General features: G+C 28.0%; 2 long non-coding RNA genes across 3 annotated transcripts in view; both read left to right on the top strand.

Moving 5' to 3' along the window:
* The first annotated feature begins 673 nt into the window (after positions 1-673).
* Positions 674-2,249, top strand: LOC130674941 (uncharacterized). The gene is made up of 3 exons (XR_008991182.1): positions 674-974; positions 1,870-1,976; positions 2,056-2,249. It is a non-coding gene; the product is annotated as an uncharacterized LOC130674941 (long non-coding RNA).
* Positions 2,250-15,547: 13,298 nt separating this feature from the next.
* LOC130674076 (uncharacterized) overlaps positions 15,548-16,738 on the top strand; it is a 34,515-nt gene continuing 33,324 nt past the window's right edge. For both annotated transcript variants that reach the window (XR_008990982.1, XR_008990976.1), the window contains exons 1-2: positions 15,548-15,713; positions 16,312-16,559. This is a non-coding gene — a long non-coding RNA (uncharacterized LOC130674076). The remainder of the gene's footprint in view (positions 15,714-16,311; positions 16,560-16,738) is intronic.

Genomic DNA, 16,738 nt, shown 5'->3' with positions numbered 1-16,738 from the left:
ATGTTAAAAAACTTTATTTCATCTGAAATTACATTATTAAAAAATTTCCCGAAATAATTATTCATAAAAGTTTTCACTATTACGATAACAAAGTTATTCTTTAATGCTCATTTGTTTATAACATCAATTTTTAATGTTTGCAGGAACTATCAATATCATTAGAACTATTTTTTTTTATTTTTTTTTTTTTTGAAAAATATTAATATTAAAAAAAAATTTTTCTGATGAAAATTCATAATAATTCAAACTATTAAAAAAAAAAATTATTTATTATTTCTTAATCTAATTTTTAATAAAAGTGTTAGTTATAAAAATTAAAAATCTAAAAGTCAATTAGATAATATTTTTACTTAGTTGTAATGAATACAAAAAATCCACTTTTTTAAAGAAAAGTTTATTTTTATTTATCACTAAAATTCTTTATTAATATTTGTTTATAGATAAAATGGCTAAAAATTTTTAATATAATCGATGTGCACACACATAAGTATATATACATGTATACGCATTTATATGTATATACATATATATGTATTTTATGTTGGCTCAGTATTCTTAGTCTCACACTAAGCATACCATTGGTATACCTATATATATATCAGGCATGGGATACATATTTTCCGTGTCACAAGCTTGAACTTGTCTTTGTTTTGGGTGTCGGTGGAGTTACTCAGTAGCCCGCCACATTTACCCTTTGTGTTGTTATTTAGCGAGTATCCGTTCTACATTAAACATCTAGCTACTGAACCACTGAATGTGGTCGTCATTTATCGTATAACGTATTATTATTAAAAAATAATTAATCAAAAATTTATTAAGTTGAAATAATTATTAATGCGTATGTTAATTAAAAATACAAACTGTAAATAGGAAGTGTAGTGTCTGTATGTACTTGTATATACACAATATAACCTAAATAAATAAAAAGTGACCAACGGTGAAAAATCAGGAGAGGAGGTATACTTAATGATAAGGTAATAATTACTACTATTATTTGCTTCTTTTGCTATGTATCATTTTAAAAATAATTTTTTTTTAAATTTATTGTAATTTCTTGAAAATAAGCCTGTATGTTAAATTGAAATTTTAAACAATTGAAATTTTGTAGTAAAATGAATGAAACTAAAATTAGTTGATAGCTATCAATTTTCAGAATTTTTTTTATTTAATAAATTGTCATGAAAAAATCATTCTTTTTTTTAATTGCATTCATAGTTGTTATAATTTTTTATGACATTAAAGCTTGCAGTCACTTGATTATTTTTTAGTTTTTTTCAACAAATAAATCTTTACTAGAAAATTATTTTTAAAAAATTGCATCTTTAATTTTTTAAAATTTCCACACATCAATTTTTTTTTATAATTTTTTTTGCCATAATTGACTTGACAAAAAATTTTTTCAAATTATCAAATATCTTCTAAATTAATTTTCATTAATTTTTTTGATGTAGAATTGAATGACATTCTTATTATCACAATTTATTTCTAGAATTTTTTTCAAAATTTTTATCATAATTTTGTATTAAAATATTATTTTTGATGTTAAAAATTAAAAAGGCAGTTGAAAATTCGTAACTTTCAAGTTATCAAGATAAATAAGATTTCTTATTTGTAAATTAAAGCTGAAACTTTTTTTTTTATAATTTTTATGAAAAAGTAATTTTTTATGAAATTGATATTGTTAAAATAAAAAATAAAATAAAAAAAATTCTGAAGTGAAAATTAAAAAAAAATCAATTTAAGTATAAAATTCTATAGAATTTCATAAATTCATAATTCTTAACAAAATTAAAATAAACTATTTTTTTTTAATTAAAGCTGAGAATTTTTCAAAATGTTTATAAAAATTAATTTGTATTTTTTTTTCAGGCAGTATAAAGTTTTATAATACGTTATAAAACCAAATCATAATAATACATAAAGTATTATACAATTTTTTTATATGAGCTCACCTGCTAGAAAATTTTTATAATCAGGTAAAAGTTAAAAATTTTTTTTTTTATTTCATCAAAAAATAATTTTCTAATAAAATAATTTTCTTTTTTTTTATTCAAGAATTTCGGAAAATATTTGAAAACCAGAGTACCAGGACCACTAATTTAATCTTAATTGAACTAAATGCAGATTTAAAATACTTCAAAGTATTTGAACAATTTTGTGGGTGTCTTGGCATTTTTATGAAGCATCTTTCTGACCATAAATGTTATATTCTATAAAAGTTTATATATCTATAAATAATAAATACCTCCATAACCATAGAACAAACCATCGAACTTTTTATTTCTTTGAATTTTGACCATTACTAATTTGTCTATATTTTTTACAGTTATTCAATTGTACTAGCTTGAAATTTTTGGACGCCAATTTTAACTAATCAATAAATTATCAACATAAAAAAAATTCTACTTTTTCTTCCATTAGAGAAATTAAATTAGATATACAGCATTCAGTATGCACTCGTTGATTTATCGTGTACAATACGCAATAAAAAATATAATAGCTTGAACATTTGTTAAATTTTTAAAATGTTTTCTGTATACTATTAGAAATTGAGATGATGATTTTACAAAAAAAATGTATTGGAAGTTAATAGACAGAATATTTAGCCAAACTCAAATCAGGTATAGTAATTAAATGAAACTTTTTTCTTTGTATTTATTTTAAATAATAATTACACAAAACGGTTTTACAAAATAAGAATACTTTACTAGCAAGATACCCTTCAAAAAATATACGTTTCGTGAAATTCAAGAAAAATATAATTTTACAAACTAAACCGATCTGAAAATATTTGTAAAATCACAAAACCGTTTTACAAAATCACTAAACTAATTAAACCTAATAAGTTTTGTAAAATTGCAATACTAGATTAAAAAATTACTTGACAAAAAAAATATTATTTGTTTCGTAAAATTCAAGCAAAATATTGTAATTTTACAAACTAAACCGATCTGAAAATATTTGTAAAATTCAAGCAAAATATTGTAATTTTACAAACTAAACCGATCTGAAAATATTTGTAAAATTACAAATCCGTTTTGTGAAATTAATAACCTCGTAGAGCCATATATGTTTTGTAATATTACTATAATTACTTTGAATATTACAAAACAGATAGAAAAATAAAAGTTTTGTAAAATTACTATACCGAATTGTAATTTTAAATAAATGTTTTGCCTATTAGCTTCCAATACATTTCTTGTAAAATTACAATGGAAATTTTTAACAGTGTATACTCAATCTTATTATAATAGTCTACCCTTACATTTGAGACGGTAATTCACAATTCGTAACCCAGCGATCGATCTTTTACGTCCCAACAGCGAGTTAAAGTTACCCCCTAAGGGTGGAACAGAGAATTTTTCTTTATTACGAGAAGGGAGCAAACTGAGACTACTTTGTTAGTAGCTATGCTGAGTATTCTCAAGGGTGTTACTCACCTAACAAAGGTCACTCATATACTAACCTCTCATAGATCATGGTTAGCTGAGTCTATCTCTTATCATCACATTCTCATGTGGTTTCCTTTTAAGACTTTTGCAGGGCATCCTCAGTAATCTCCCAAGACACCGGCTTGCCTGAACATGTTTCATATTCTGTTTTAAGAAAAAGTTTCCTTTATAATTAAATCATAATAAGACTCAGTGTCTATTCTCAGATCTAGAGGCATCCGATGCACACTAAAGTGTATGCAAGATCTTGAATAACCGAGTAAACATTACGATAACTAGATTCCATCAGGACGTTAACTAATCTATAAGCTGCTACAGGCTTATAAGTCATAATGTAGCATTGTATAGATAGCTTATGGCGTTTCAATGTTATTTGAGAAATGCGTTAATTTTGACTACACACTTGGTTTTAGAGTAATCTCATTTTTTGTCTCCGGCGAGCTAAATTCTCTTTATACATAATTTTGAAAATTTTACCCCATCATTTCAAATGTAAAAAAAAATCTCATGGAACACGAATAGCGTACAAGAAACCACAATCTCACAAAATTTCATCTATACTTTAGGTATATCTCAATTAAATTCCGCTTCATATAAATCCGCTACAAAAAGAACTTATTTTTGAAAATTATTTAACTTTATAGGAAACTCCTGGTTAGAAAAAAAGAACATTTAAAATAACTATAGTATTTTAATGTTGATATACACTATTTATTGTAATTTTTTCAAATGTTTTGTTGTCTAATCAGGGGTCAAAAAACCAAAAAATTATTTTAAAAATTGAAAAAACCTCCGATCTAGTGGCTTATATACGGGTTTGAAATTCGAATACCGATGGATCGATTAGAAATTTGGTAGGGGCGTGGATTCCGATCTCCTGTGTCGAAAAAAAAAACAAAAATAGGTTGACATTTAAATTCCATAAGTCATAGATGACTTGAAAGTCATACGCGTAACCAGAACTAGTGATTTCCTAATTTAAACATAAGTAACTTCTCAATTAATCTAAATTGCCAATCGGTAGCTGCTATTATATATTCTTATAAGATTTTTATAAGGTATAGTCCATTTCATTTTACAGCTAGACATTTGGATATAAAGTCGTATTGTTTTATTTAACTGAACATTATATTGACAAGAGATTTCTACCTAATATCAAATCTAAAGTTTGCAGTATCTGAACGAAGAGACTTTGGAGGATTTTCATATATTGTATTATATGAATATAAATATCTATATAGGATATACTATAGCCTTCTGGCCAATTGACAGCCAGAAGAATACGTAGATAAAGTTATTCGCGTGTTTCTGAAAGCCATTGCAACAATAGTACTTGCCTATAGGCGACATTATTGACAGGGGGTAGGCAAGTATGTAACTTCGTTGAGGTTAAGGCTGATGAGGCTGGGGAATTGCCGCGTTCTGAATTCGTAATGTTTGCTTTTGCGGATTCTGCATACTGATAGAAAATAATTTTTAAACTTTTATGATGGAACTGCACAGTTCGCGACCTATCATAAATTAGGGCATTCGATGAAAAAAATAAATGGAGAAAACAAAAATAAAAAATATGTATAATCAATATTTGAGAGCACTATGCATTTTTAGCTGCTAATAAAGAATTGTATTGTTATCGAAAAACTTTGGTTTCATAAAAAATCTAATTGAGAAAAAGTAAATTATATACCTTTGGCCATATATAAATTAGTGGTATTCGATTAAGAGTATTGCGTTTTGTATATCCAATCGAATAGTCTTTCCGGTTGTGAACGGATATTGGTTTTTCGTAGATGCTTAAACGAAAGACTGAATAAGGATATTGAACAAATGTTAGTTTATGTACAATGAGAAATCACAGCCTTAACGAGAGTGTTAACTAAAAATTGAAGTAATCGAAAAGATAATAACTCTACAAATAATGGGTTTTGCTAATAATCTACAAAGCTTTTCTCTGTATTGTCCTTCTGTAATTGGAGTCAAAAAACAAGTAAAATCTAAGTCAACATATCTGAATTAACGTTTATTTCTAAATCGAAAAATATGATTTGGTAGCCAAAATAGAAGGGAAGTTTATCAAAAAATGAATAAATAAATCAAACTTCTTCTACATCAATATTAAATGAGACAGATGCAAAATTTGTAGAACTCGACAATTGAAATTTAATAATTCGTTGAAAGTAATTTTTAGTTTCCAAAATTGTTCTGTGAAATTCGTGTCACTTAAATGAACAATTTGAAAAAAACAAAAAAATTTACAGCCCCTTTAGCGCCTTGTATAATTTTGATTTATATATCTCTAATATATGTGAGAAATTTAGAAAATAAGTTTGATGAATTTAAAAAACTACTCTCTGAAAACGAATTAGTGATAATCACGTTACAATCACTATTTAGCAGTGAATAGTCACTTATTGCCAGTGAAAAGTATACCACTATTTGAATTAGTGACATATTTTTCACTAGTAAACAGTGAATAGTCACTATTTTCACTATTTCAAATTTAAGAGAGTACGAAATTTTAAATCTTGCATAACTTCATGAAATGTTTTTTTTTTTTCTAAAATTTAGCAAGATTTCATGATGATAGAAGACTTTTGAAAAAATTTGACTCAAATCGAGGAGTATTGAATCCAATAACTGGGTGAATTGACGTATTAGAATGACCCATATACACACATTCATAATTGTGTCCTCCGTAACAGTTTTCTGAAATCAGCGAATCACCGGAAAACAATTACCAAGACATTTGGACCAGTAAGAGAATGGTGTTAGTCTAGTTGGATTAATCTGTCTTTCTCTGAATCCAATCTCGGCAACAATGTGTTTACGAAGAGGCGGGTGATCGCTTCTAAGCAATGGTCTTCAGGATATTAGCGCGTTATTGCCAAGAGAGGCTTATTGGCTTTATCGATTTTCCCACTTACCAGTGACTATTTGTCGTCAAAACAAATTAAACAACATGTCTGTTCAAAATACCAACGAATTTATGCACATGGACATTAAAAGAGCTGAATAAAATGACCAGTGAGAACAAAATACTTTTATTTACTGAAGTGAAATGGACATCTAACTCTATATTTATACTTGAAAAAAGTATTACAAGTTTTTCTCTGAAGTAAAAGAAATTTCCGGTAAATGGGGTAACTTAGAAAGAGTGATAAAATCTATCATCTGTTTATCTGAATATTCATCGCTACCTCATTTTCGAATTGAATGTTCATCAAGTTTTGATATTCGATAAATTTAAAATATAAATGTTAGATATTCGATCTCTCTCTCTGATTCTCTCTTTATATATACATATATACATATGTATTTTCATTTTTCGAAAACAATATTTTTATGTTTTTGTCTATATATACATACTATAAATAAATACGTAAGGAAAGGCAATTTATTTTATTCAGAGCCCTCATAGATATGGATTAAATTTTTGGAATTCTTCTTTTTTGACCTTTAGCAGAAAAACGGTTATTATGATTATAGACTTTACAATCATCACCCATAGAAATAAAAAAAAAGATCTTAAAAATACAGTTACTTTAAATAAAATTTGCAAGTACAATCGAAGTGGCTGATAAAGTCTAGAAAAAAAAAATTCCATAACTTTTCCACATTTTTCAGGTCTCAGTCACTCAGTAATTATAAAACATTTACACGCCCACGCACTCGGACATCATCATTAAAATAATTAGAATAGATTTCTGGGACCTCACAATGTCGACATTCAATAAAACTCGATTTTAAAAAATCAGAGAAAATAATTTTTGATAACTTTTCACCTTCTTAGTGGAAAGTTGAAAAAAATAATTTAAATTTGGTTCCATACCTAATGAACTTTGAGAATTTGAACTTTCACACTTTGAACTAGGAAATTTGAACTTTGGCAATTTGAACTTTTGTAAATTTGAACTTACCGTTTTTCTCAGGTTTTGTGTGCGTGGAAATATAAAATATATAAACCTATACGCTTGAAATAGTACGATGCCTTGTTTTCAAGGGTTTTGTGTTTCATTCATAAAAGTTCAAATTTACCAAAGTTCAAGTTGCCAAAGTTCAAATTTACCAAAGTTTAAACTTACCAAAGTTCAAATTGCGAAAGTTCAAATTGTCAAGTTCAAATTGGTAAAGGTCAATTTTCAAAGTTCATTAGGTCGGTCACCTGAAATTTTTCGTATCTTGAATAGAATAAAAATTGGTATCCTCCTGTCAATTTAACAAAATAAACACCCCGTAAATCTATAACCCTAACAGTAATTTTAAACGGATGTTGAGAATAGTACATCATTTTTTTTATTAATCGTATGAGCGACAAAACCTACCGAGTGTTGACAGTCCAATTAATTAAAAAAGTGTCCCAGCCAAGGCAGTCACCAGAAAAATTTTTTTATTTTTACGCAGAATCTCGTGGTAGAATGAATGTTAAAGTTGTGAGCTAGATAGTCGGGTGATATAGGGGTGAGTAAAAGGTGGAAATTTGCACGCTAACTGCTGATTCAGCTAGATTCTGGTTTGTCCGGCGTCACGACGCACGACTCGTAGAATGGGATTTGCTGTGTCTCGGGCATTCTACGACGGAGGGTAGATCGTGCTCTCTCGGGTGGACAACGGCGAAACATTGTTTTAGGCCTATAAATAATTGTTATTGCTGCGTTAATCATGGATAGTCGCTAAGCACTATTATTCGCGGAAGAGGGCGAGAGAGAGTGAGAGAGTATTTACGTATATTGTGCAAGGGGGAAGTGGCTGGGTATGTTATTACCCTCTTCGACGCAGTGAAAGCTATGAAGCGTAGGGTTTATATTAGTAGTGGTATAGTGACGCTATGCTAGTAGTGCTTCTAACCCTTTTGGCTCAGATGTGCACTAGTCGCTGCTTCCTGCATGGTGTGTTTGCAACCAATGGCCTTGGGAGAAGTGAAATACCGCGAATTGTTCGAAATCGGACGCTCAGAGCTCCCTCGAGATGCTCAGACCGCTTCAGAATTCGCTTTATTGGTATCTACATGCCTGATGAGTTTTATCGTTCAATGCAACGCCCTCCTATCTTATTCGTCTTTCTATATTACGCGATTCTAGTCACCACTACGATATTTCAATGCCTTAGTTCTCTTTGGGAATGTCTTTGCCAGCTGCTCTCCGGAAACTTTGTTGGATCGCCTAAGCTAAGGTATTTATCATTTCATATCTTATCATTTAAATAAAGACCATAGAAAGGTAAATATGGTGAATCGATCCTCAGTTTGAATAATTATCATCTTGTGAAAATATTTTGAAACTATTGAATTGTTCAGATTATGAAATGTTTAGGGTTCAGTATTGCAAGAATTTTTTTTTCTCCTGATTTACTTATCAGATTGTTAAATATGCAGGATTTAGGAAATAGGGAGCGATTTAAAAAGTTGAAACTGGGAAAATATACTAAGAAATTTAGACAATTTTTCACCAATATATATAGAGAATTTTTTATAATACTACTCAAGAGGGTATAGATATTTTAAGACTTTATAGCGTTTTGGATACTGCGAATATTTTCAGAATTACTATGCTTAGCAGGGGTTCATACTTCTCTCTCTATTACACTCAAGTCCACGAACGGTTCTATCTTTGTTGCACTTGTGCAGTAAATGGAAACTTTGGCCGAGCTTTTTTCTTAAACAAACGAATATTGTCAAACAATTTAAGCACACTTCGCTAAATTAGACAGTAGTGCATCAATGTGCAGTCTGTAGTTTGTATTTAGAGATTTTAGTTCCGAAAAAAACTCAGCCGAAAATATCTGATAACCCCTTATAGGCAAAGCTATATACACGCTCATATAATCAAAGATTTTTTTAAATTTTATTTCAGATGAATTATCAAAAAGTTACATCACCTACCAGTCACCGAGAATCCGTAAAATATGTTTTTTAACAAAATTTCTTAAATTTGAAAAATAAAAAATTGTCATTTAAATTATTCAAAAAACCACCGATTAATAAATGAGTAAAAAAAAGTTCAATATTCTAGTAATTTTGTGTTCATCAATTTTTTTTCAAAATCTGTTGTTTTGGGAGCGCACATTGGAGCGACTCCTCAAAATTTTTTTTTCCGTAGATAACTTATATTGTTTTTAATTTTTTTTTTTTTACTGTACGTCGCAAAATATTCAATAAAAATTTAATTTCTTCAGCGAGATTTAAAATCCATCTAGATTTAGGATTTACTATGAAAATTTAAAATTGTGCTAAAAGAAATTGAACTTTAAAATTATGGTATTGCCTTTGATTATTAAAACAATCAATACATTATTTTTATTTGCTTTGATTTGAATTTAAATTTCATTTTATATTCTTTTTTCCTACTAAAGATTAATAATTTTAAAAATGATTTTCAACATATCGAACGACTTTTTGCTTAATACGTGAAGAAAAATACCTTCATCGGAAACGAAGCATCTTATAGATTTATAACTATTGACTCTTGGATACGTGGCGTGAAAATGGAAACCCGCAAAACCCCGATCCCGTTTGTATGTATACGTTCGTTAGTAGAAACATCGGCGCGACTGACCGCTTGTTGAGAGAATCGTGCTGACCCAATGACATTTTACGCCTGGTCCATTACTCTATTTCACTTCTGTTTGTAATCTACTGTACTGTCTGTCTTTATATTGTCTACGCATTTCTATTGTACTGATTTATTAAGCTTAAAACTTTTTTAAATATCATCATCATTTAGATAAAAGGTTTAATATTCATGAAATATTAAGTTGAGTTGCCAAAAAATTATTATGCTGCACTACAAAAAATATTGCACACTCAAAACTTATTAATTAATTTTAACGGAATTTTTGTCTAAATTAGAGATTAGAGTAGAGAATGAAAAATTTTTAGAAGCTCACAATAATAATTATACCGCAGCATGATAATTTTTTGACGACCCAGCCCTCTGTTTCAAATTTAGTCAACAGCTTAAAAAAAATTCGTACATTTTTTGTCGCCATTTTTAAACTTCCCGCCATAAAAATTGAAAATTTTCAAAAAAAATTAAAACACGGTTGACCCTGCAGGACAACCCCAAAACTTCCTGCCGTTTTTGAGCTTCCTCAAACATCCCATGGAAACCAGTTTTAGATATTCCACACGGAAAAAAATTTCCTGTTGCTGCAACAGGACGCATTCATGTTGCAGCAACAGGAAATTTTTTTCCGTGCATACAAATTCTGTAGAAAATACATAAAAATTCCATATATTTTCCAAATAGGGGAGGGTGGGGCAGAGCGGTTCCCTTGAAATTTTGACCAAAAAAAAAATTTTTTTTTTTTCGACTAATTACTATAAATCCGATATGTTTGCGCATTTTTACCCCTACGCATGACATTTGGGGCAAAATGGACAAGCCCAAAATTTTGAAAAAGTCATTTTTTCATATTTTTATCGTCAAATTAAAAAAAAATTATTATAATTCCACATATCTAGCCCTACGCATAACACCTGGGGCAAAATAGACCAGCCGAAACTTCCGAAAAAATTATTTTTTCATATTTTTCGGCCGTTTCTTTATGTAAGAGGCAAATTTGGTCACTAAAAATTTATAAAAATTAAATTTTTTTTTAAGTTGATAAATTTTTGAAATAAAGTAAAATTATAGAATTGATTTTTTTTTTATTAAATAACAATTAGTAATTAAGGTAATCGAGAGTGAACGATTTTTTACGCTTTAGAAAATTTTTTTCGAGTAATATAAAACCAAAAATAGTTGTCAAGAAAAAAAAATACATTCCTAATGATGAAAACAATTTAAAAAAAAAAAAAAAACGAAAACAAAAATTTTTTTATCACTTTTTGAAGGGGGGCCGCTCTGCCCCACAAAAAAAAAAAATTTTTCAGAATTTTGGCAAAATGTCCATAAATTTGTTCGAAATAGAACAAAAGTAAAGTGATCTTATGGTTGAAAGCCACAAAAAATAATAATTGACTTAGGGGGGCCGCTCTGCCCCACCCTCCCCTACATAAAAATCTAGATTCAGGCCTGCAAACATCCAACGGAAGCCTCAATTTTAGATATTTCATACAAATTCCATTTTTTTTTTAAGTATCAGTCGAGTAGTTTACAAGTTATATGAAAAATAAAACCGTTTTTCAGATTTGTCCCTATTTATGTTTACAAAATAAAATTTCACGATGATCCTGAATTTAGCCGACAATTAAAAATTTTCGGATTTTTTTTTTGAACAAATAAATTACAAAAAAAAAAAATCTAAAAAATTGCACATGTAGAAAATCTAAGAAACTATGTGTGCAATTTTTTGAAATATTTTTTTTTTCATTATTTATCGTTTCAAATAAATTTCAAAAATTATTAGACGTCAGCTAACTTCAGTATCATAATTTCACGACCTATATCGACCAATGAAGAGATTTTTTAACTACGAAATTATTACCAAAGTAACGATTATATAAACATGTATTGCAATAAAATTCGATTGAGAAATATTCATCAAGTAAATAAATGAATCTCATACTTCGATAGATAATTTAATCAGCATAATAATAATATAGTCTATTCTTGTTTAAATAGGGATATTAAATAATTCGCTTAATGATTGATTACGTTATTAATTACCACAATTCCCATTAAATTAAGATTAATTAAATGTTGTGTAATATGATGTAAATAAATTTTAATTATCTCAATAAAAAAATTTATTTATATAGCAAACTAAACTTTACTAAAATACGGTATTTTTGAGTAATAAATTTGATCATATAGTTTTATAAATTGATTACTTTTTTTTCTAATTAATGAAATGATTAACACGCATTTTAGATAATTGAATACGCTCGTTACATGCCTCCTTACCAATTACTAACTCAATATCACATATTAACCGACTATCATCTTGCTCGCATGGGAATCAATGCCTAGTCATTATCATCATTAGACTACTGCCCAAGAGATTATAGGATATGCATTAAACTATAATTCATGCTGTCTAACTATTATGTTACAAGTATGAATCCATATTGTAGTTATCAAATTTACTTTTTACTACATTTTAATAACTATGTTAATTAAAACACAATAAATAAATATTATTGTCTCAGTTTAAGTATAAAATTATACTCATATTTTCCAGTTTAAAATTAACGTTGATCTAGTAATTAAAGATTTCTGTAGCCATTCTATTGTATATTGCAAACGATAACACGCTCTGTTACAGACATTCATCGTTAAATTGCGGCCCGGTCAATAGCGACTGGTAAAACGTATAATTTCATTAACCACGCAGAGATAATAGCGCGCTAATTGAATTCTCCCTCTTGTCGTCCCTATCAAAGGGTAACTATACACACTATATACACGTCGTTTGGGTCTCACTGTTGGTGTGAAAATCGCGTAGGGTCGACGAATCGAGTGATAGTGATAAGCTATCAGTAAATTCACTGCTGACGAACTTAAATTTACATGCATAAATATTTCGTTGACATTACGGTTGAATATCGTTTTCAATTCGCTTCAACTATGTGGTATTCGGATACAAATTAGTAGACAGAAAAAAAAAACTTTCTTGGCTCTAGAAAATTTTTTCTCGCCGCGAGACAATTTTCGTTTTTAATTCATAATGCAAAGAATCTCTTCGGACAAGTAAAAATTTTTTACGCGGAGAAATCTATTTTTTTATGATACTGAAGTCAGCTGACGTCTAATAATTTTTGGATTTTTTTAAAAACGACAGATTATAAAAAAAAAATATTTTGAAAAATTGCACTTGTAGTTTTTTTAATTTTCTACATGTGCATATTTTGATTTATTTATTTTTTTTTTAAATTAAATTGTTAAAAAAAAATTCAAAAATTTTTAATTGTCTGGTAACTTCAGGATCATTTTTTTTTACCTTGTCACTGTGAAAATTGAAATTTATCTTTTCAAAAATTTACAAATAATATTTTTTTGAGCTCTCTGACATCAGAAAGAGCGGGAGATTATTTGTTCAGTCCACGAGCTCAACTGTTTTTTAGATTGTTTTTCTATTTTTTTTTAATAATTAAACCCGTAGAAACAAGATTTTGCCAAAAAAAAAGAATACTTATTTTTATCTTCGATTTTTGTTCAAACAAACGCATGGATTTTTTTTTAATTAAAGAAAAAAAAAACGAATTGTAAGTCATAAATTAAACCACTAATTTTAAGTAACAAGTTATTTTTCTAGTATATAAGATATCAATAAATAATTATGCCAACCAAAAATATAAAAACTTACATTTTGCGGCTCGATGATTCATCCGGTGGCGCTGAAGTCGAAAACTGAATTTAAGCAATTGAATAATTCACAAGAAAAGACACTGATTCAAATCATTGACACAAACTGAAAACTGATTTTAAGTATAAAAACACTACGCACTTATGAAACACGATTTTACAATTAAACTTTTAAAAAATTACTTTAATAAATTTTTTCAAGATAATGGCACAACAAAATGTAAAAAAAAAAACATATTTATACACTTATCACTGAACAAAAAAAAATTACACTTATTCACAACACACTCACTGATTTTTTAAACACTTTGTAACATGAATAATAATTGATAAAACTTAATTGTCCGTATTTTCAATCACGAAAACGAACGACAACATGATTCTAAAGTAAGCAGACAATTAAAAGTTTTCGAATTTTTTTTTTCAACAATTTAATTGAAAAAAAAAATTTTTAAATTTGCACTTGTAGAAAATTTAAAAAACTACAAGTGCTATTTTTAAAAAATATTTTTTTCTTTAAATTTATCGTTTAAAAAAAAAAAAAAATTATTAAACGCCGGCTAACTTCAGTATCATGCGACAACAATGAGTGAGAATGCAGCAGATATGAGACAATTTATAAATTTCAAATAAATAAATAAATTAATTAATTAATTAACTGAAATGATGAAATTGAAGAAAATGTACGTACTGATTTTTTAATAATCTAAATACGCATTAATAATTTTTATGTTACTTACATTTTATTTATCTAATTCAAAATTTGAAAAATTGCCAACTGTCAGCTACATTCACACTAGTACGACACCGAGCACTGGTAGTCCGACAATGGCAAAGAAGATACGATTTACTTAAATAACTTTCTTTACTCGTTTTATGTTAAGTACCGATCAAATTATTGTCACGAAATGTTTGTTGAACGATGGCGAATATTTAAAGACAAAAGTTTTTATTTATTTAAACAAAAAAACACTGAATTTATTTATTTAATTACGAGTAAGCCGAGGCCCGAGCACTGTGACGCCAGCGATTTAATGATGGACGCACTTGCGCAGATGTAGCGACGCTTGGAAGGACCTGCGCAGTAGCGACGAAAGTGGAGTGCGCACGCGCTCGAAGCTTCCCTTCCCCCACATCCTGCACTGCATTGTGGGCCAGTCAGTCTCCCGCTTAACCGAAGCCCTATTGTCGTGATCACTTCAGTTCATTTAAATAATTAATTTATCTATTGTTCAACTCGGTTATTAATGTGATGTTACTTTTAAATTATTATTGATTAAATAAAAAATCATTTGTGATATTAAATTGCGAGTGTCAGTGAATGTAAGTTCGTAAAAAAATTAAATTCAGTGCCGGCTTAGCTTTCGTGTTAAATGACGCCATGTCGATTGTCAGAATTTAAATATAAAAAAAAATATTTAGACGTGTGTGTTTTATAGAAAATAATATTCTCAAGTGCTTGTTTGAGTGTTGTGATTAATAAGTTGTATTAATTTAATATATTTAATGAGTGTTTGTGTGTTTAATTTATCAATTTGTGCGTCGGTGTTGTACGAGTACTTGCAGCAGAGAATGCAAATGGCGGGAAGAGTGAGTAAATTCAAAAAATTTTTTCAATCAAATTTTTTTTTCATTTGAATTTATTGAACATAAAATTTTATTGAGTAATTTATGACTTTTTTACAACAATTTTATTATTTTAATAAATAACAAATTAATTATTTAATTTATTTAAACAACTAAATTTTGAATTCTCCCGCTTGTTCGAAAAGAGGGCGCTCTATTCAAAATGGCGAGATTGTAAACAACTTGACATTTATTATTTATTATCATTTACGTAAAGTTATTTTACTTATAAATATGAATCAGAGATTTAATTAAAAATATTTGATTCCAAGCATTGGTATCAATAATGAGTGGAAAATTATATCATTTAATTTTCGACAATTATTTATTGAATTTCTCACAATTGACAAAATAATTGATGGATGTGAAGTAAAGAATTTTTTAATTTAATGTAAGTAATTAAATATTATAATCACTTATAACCCTCAAAAACTTTCCATCATAATGAATATTTTGAAAGATATACATATATTTTATTTCATATAAATAAAAATATATGTTTATTATAAATATCAATAAAAAGTAGGATGACATCTTAGTGCTCGTTTGAGAGAACTAAAAATTTTCTGTTAAAAAAAATCTACAATAATAATTTAATTAATTAATACTTGATAACTATTCAAAAATTTTAAAAGTAATAACTTCCGGTCAAATAGTTGTATAGGTAAATAAAAGCCCTCTCAAACGAGTACCAACACGATTGACTTATTTTTAATAATTCAAAAAATGTACATAAATTTTTAATTGATAAAAATGATTTATCGTATGTATATATTTTGAATTATTGATAACAAATATGTCGTGTCAGTACTCGTTTGAAAGGGCTTTCAATTTCCAAATTATATATCGATTGTTTTCTCTCAAATATTCTCTTTTACAAAATTGTCTTTGTAATTATATACATGTCAAAATTCTTTTTACTCTGAATTTTTACAATCATAAAGTGATTATAATTTTTTAAATTAATAATAACTTACATTAAATTACAGGTACTAACTCCATTGGCAAACATTGAGTCTCTAAATATCAATTCGATGATAAATGTTTTATTAAAAAGTTTACCAAAGTATTTGGATTCATCCATTAGTTCAATAGAACTTGGAAATAACAGAAGGAGGAATTTTTGAGTATACTATTAATTTAAAAGAGTGCAACAATAGGACTGAATTTTTAAAAATAATAACTTAGCCTTCATGATCTTGTCAGCACTTGCTGAATATGAATGGAAAAATGATGTGTAAGTTAATGAAATGAAAATTACAGGCAATTTAATAATGAACTATAAACAGTAGGAAGTTCTGGGGTTGGTCTAGGGTACCCAGGGTCAATTGTTTTCTAGAATTTTTTTTTAATCTCTATTGTGATTATTGAAAATTTTTGGAAACGACGAATTAGATTAAAAATTCCAAGTCATAA

This window comes from Microplitis mediator, chromosome 1, assembly GCF_029852145.1.
Source record: "Microplitis mediator isolate UGA2020A chromosome 1, iyMicMedi2.1, whole genome shotgun sequence".
NCBI lineage: Eukaryota > Metazoa > Arthropoda > Insecta > Hymenoptera > Braconidae > Microplitis > Microplitis mediator.
This window is presented reverse-complemented; position numbering and strand designations above follow the sequence as displayed.